The following is a 4,717-nucleotide window of genomic DNA, read 5'->3' as shown; positions in this document are numbered from 1 at the left end:
ATGACAGGTATGGAGGCGGTTCAGTTATGGTGTGGGCTGGCTTCCATCTGCACGGGAGGACCCCCCTGTACCGTATTAGAGGCAATCTTACCGGCGTGCGGTACAGGGATGAAATCGTGAGGCCTCAAATCATCCCTACACTGCAAGCCATGGGTGCCGGCGCTATGCTCCAAGACGATAACGCGACCCCTCATCGCGCTAGGGTGGTCCAAGATGTTCTGCAGCGTCAGCAGATTGTGAGGATGAACTGGCCAGCCCGATCCCCCGACTTGGCGCCCATAGAACACCTCTGGGACATCATTGGACGCCGGGTGAGGGACAATCACCCCCCACCTGCTGATGTGGACCAGCTCTTCCGATTCCTGCAGCAGGAGTGGACGGCAATCCCTCAACAGATGCTCCAGAACCATGTAAACTCAATGCGCTCACGGATCGGTGAATGCCTTGCAGCCCGGGGTGGCCACACCCGTTACTGAACTTGAACAAACTGACAGAACTTTCTTGCCACTTTTCGAAAGGGGGGTGGGCATGGGGTACTTCCGACGGTTGCTGCGCAAATGAAATTTCTTTGTTGATGATTTTGTTTACATGACTCGAACGGTTACATGTCGTATTAAAACATTTCAAGGGTTGAAGGTGTTGCTTTGATTTGTTGTGTTATGAGAGATGATTCTTCTTCTGGCCCTTAACTTTAGTTCGGCAGTGTATTTTTCAAATGGTTGTAAAATAAGTCTTATATTTATCACCGTACTCAGGCCCTGTTATTTTTTTCGTCACACCTAAAACCGTTATTTCTTGTGAGCGGCCCTGCATTATATTTGTTTGCTTTGTCTGTATTACACATTTCTATTTACATTTACCACTGACACACCAAATTGTATACTTTAGTTTGCAAGTGAATCGTTATCATACAAACAGAGATCGTCTGCTTCTCAACTGTTTCGCGCAAATCGTGTAATATCTATTTTTGCGGAAACCTCCCGAAGAAATGCAACCTCAGCGGCTTCCACCTGCAACACTGATAGTCGTGCTTATATTTTGGAATGTGACGTCCTGTTCTTCGTCAGTCACACCTATCTCGAAAACTAAGCGTCGCACAGTTCTAACCAGCGCCCTTCCAATAATAGTATGTAGGCCTACAAGAAATTTGGTTGATTAAAATCAACAGGGGTCGAAGCCGTGTTTAATAAAAGAAGCAGTGATGATGCATGTGAAAGTAAGCAGTTGTCCCTCGAATGTTCTTCATGAACATGTAAGAGCTGTCATGCAAAGATGAAGTGGTATTAATATTATTAGTATCCTTTGCACAAAATTCTACTTTGTCTTCCAATTGCAAATGGAGATCGGATTTTCATGTAGATTGATGCATCTTGTCTGAGAAGTAACTTGTCATATGCTTCTGCTGACTGAAGCAAATATGGGCTTACATCATATCTTTTCTGAACCGAGAGTCTACTGTAAAGTCTGTTTCGCAAGTACACGTACATTGAACACCATATTTTTCTGTCTCTTGCATGTCACTGAATCCATTTCTGCCCTCAGCAAAAAGCCATGCAAATGCCATTTCCTCTCCATTTTCAATCTCGTATAATTATATTCACAGGGCTATGTTTAGACCTCTGACATAGGCCCTACAACATAGGTGAAGTGTGTGTAACTCGTTCAAGGCTTGACTGAGATGCAGTGTTATCAGCAGGAACCATAACTTCATGTTGTGTTTCTTTAAAGTTTTGTTCAAAATCCCCTCTGGGGAACGTCAGAAGACCTGAAAGCGACGTTCCAGTTCACGACAGCAGCGGAACTACGACCCTAGACACAACCGTCGAACGCAGAAGAAGAAGTTCAAACTCCCAACAAACACTATCACCATGTGACTTGCTGAGCTTTTCAAGCGTCTTGTTTTCTTACCACTTGGATATTTTACTTGGGACTGTACAGTTCAGAATAAATGTATCTGCAGTGTTGCCGCCTACACTTGACGATCTCTTTCCCCTCTGGGAATTCTAAGCACGGTTTTTTTTTCCGTTTACACAACAAAACATGTTGATAGTAAGTCATTTTCTCGTACAGAATGACATTGATGTTGATGATACAACAGACCATACCAGAAGATATCATCACACAGTCCGTCAGTCAATATTGGGTAATAATATCGCGTGAAATATCGCTTCACGCGACTTGTTTTTTGTTTCAAACTTTCAAAACTTCGAATTGTACTGATCTTGTCAGTCTTGATGAAAAAAATATTTCTTTTATGATTTAAGAATGTTTGTGTAACAAGCTGTCAATTTATTATTTAGATTTTAAAAGTTAGGTCTAGCGCCAAAACGAGGCGCCCGATTGTGATACCAAACAATCCGGCTGGCCACGCAAAAATTAATTCTTTGAAAATTGCTCGCTCTTTACGTAGGGCACCTAGGATGTTCTGCAAGCGACGAGTGTTTTATTTCATTTCATTACTTTATTGTCCCGTCGCTGGGAAATTCGGGTCGCTTCCTCCCAGTGGAAAGCTAGCAGCAACGGAGTCGCGCTACCCAGGTGTCTGCGTGTTTAGGTGTATTCAGCCACCTGCACTAATGGCATAATGACCAAGGTCTTTTACGTGCCATTGTGATGACACGGGGGTGGGACATGGCTTCCGTCTCTGGGTCTGCACATAAAGTTGACCCGTGTCCGTCCCGGCCCGAACTCGAACCTGCGACCTTCCGATCACAAGTCCAATGCTCTACCAACTGAGCTACCGGGCCCCGTTTAAACGAAAGGGTGTTTGTACTGTGTGTAAAAGCCTGACAGTATCTGTGATGGTTTACGGGAGGCTTAGTGTGCCTTTAACTGTCGGCATTTTCGGCGAGCCGACCATGACTCTATAAAGACTGATCAAGTGGGTTCCGTCATTTCGATGTCATAGGTCGACAGATTGACTGAAAGATTTCATGTCTCTTTAAAGGCTGACATAGTCCTATTTAATAATTTTAATTACTTCCAGGGCTTTTCCCATCGTTGCGGGAATGTATAAATTAAGCTTCCTGCAAAGTTTTAGGTTTGAAGTCCTTACCAATTACGAGAAATAATTAATTCTTTATAAAGTTTATTGCTATGTTTAGCAACAGTTCTCCAGGACTTGGGCTATTTTTAGACCGTCAACACAGACAGTACAGCTTCGTCAATCCCCGCGTGAAGGAAATCGCTCACCTTCCACGTGCAAAACGTAGTGATATTGACTGACACGCCAGATTAGCGCGGTAGCGTATTGTGCTAAGCAGGAAAGCGCGCTTTTCTGTATTCTTGTTAACTTCGCAATTTCCGGAAAACATCCACTTTCACTTTGAGACTGTTCTGTTTACATTCGACACTATCAACACCACTTTGCAATACTGAAATAATTTTTTCTGTGTTCGAAAGCTACAGCCAATCGTTATTATATCCCCTTAGGTACAGTTTTATAACATTATTGGCACATGTAAACAATAGGAATTAATTAATGAACGCTACGTAAAGGGCAGCCTTTAAGCCATTTGTTTTCTTCCGTTGTCAACAATGATTCGAATTATGCCTATAATAGCTTCGGCGTTGTTATTACGTGATTGTATCATTCTGCTCATTGACTGATGTTGTTGTCGGATGTTCGCTTTTGCGAGACACCTGAATGCTGTCTCCCTTGGAAAAATACGTGTTGAAAGTTTCTTGTGTCCCGTCTAAACCAATGGCAATGTGGCGACGGCCATTGCTCTAGTCGAGGAAGTTCATGAAATTGCTGATGTACGGCCACCAATGGTCGAAATAGTCCTGTATGTTCTTCCTCAGAACGAGGTATGTAAAAGAAAAACGAGAAGAAGAAAAACACATGTACGTTTGTTGTTGCTATAACTTATTGTCTCTTCAGCAATGAGGTCACTCTAAACTCTGAGCAATTTGAGCCGGCCGGTCGTACCTGCCACTGCCTCTACCTTTTAAAGTATTATATTGTGAAATAAAGCTTTCCCAGACACTTTTAAAGCAGAGCTTGGAGAAACTATGTCATACTCTCAGAGGCCGATGACCTCAATCAAAACAAATAGTTGTTCCTCCTTGAATTGCCTTCGGTGAAAACAATCAAGGCGGGTTTAGTCGGAAGTTCGGCATTTTTTTAATATTTTTTTATATTTGTAGTTTTCCCTATTACATATCTTGATTAGCTTTGAAACTTCAAAGACTGTCGAGAGCCTGTATTCAGCTTCACAAAATGTATGTTTCATTGATTTTCGTAAATTGTGCAGTCCCATCCGAACAGCGGCGTGGACAACTGATCTTTATTTGACAAATTTGTACATTTCTCATAAGTTGTTGTTGTTGTTTGTGGTGGTGGTGGTGTTTTTTTAATTTTAGTTGTGTGGTGTGGTTTTTTTTGCTAGACCTTATAAACTTAGTGCATTCTCCATCCTCATCCTTATTTGCGTGCAAACGTTGATCGACCTTTATCAAATCTCAAGGTCAACGCTTTCACAGAAATATTATCTATCAAAAGTGCGTATTCTCGGAACTTTGTATAGAAATTCTCATGACACTGTTTCTGGCTTTGTCTTACAGTGTAATCGTCCACCGAATCCGTCATCTTTTACTTTTTTTAAGAGCACGCTTATAACCCTATTTGTTTGTGCTGCATTGATCCATTAATTTGACTTTGTGTGTGCGGCATCAGTTTTCTTTAAGATAAAAAAAAAAAGGAGAAGAAAACAAA

This window comes from Littorina saxatilis, linkage group LG10 (genome assembly GCF_037325665.1).
Source record: "Littorina saxatilis isolate snail1 linkage group LG10, US_GU_Lsax_2.0, whole genome shotgun sequence".
NCBI lineage: Eukaryota > Metazoa > Mollusca > Gastropoda > Littorinimorpha > Littorinidae > Littorina > Littorina saxatilis.
The sequence above is the reverse complement of the archived record's forward strand: the minus strand, read 5'-3'. Positions refer to the sequence as shown.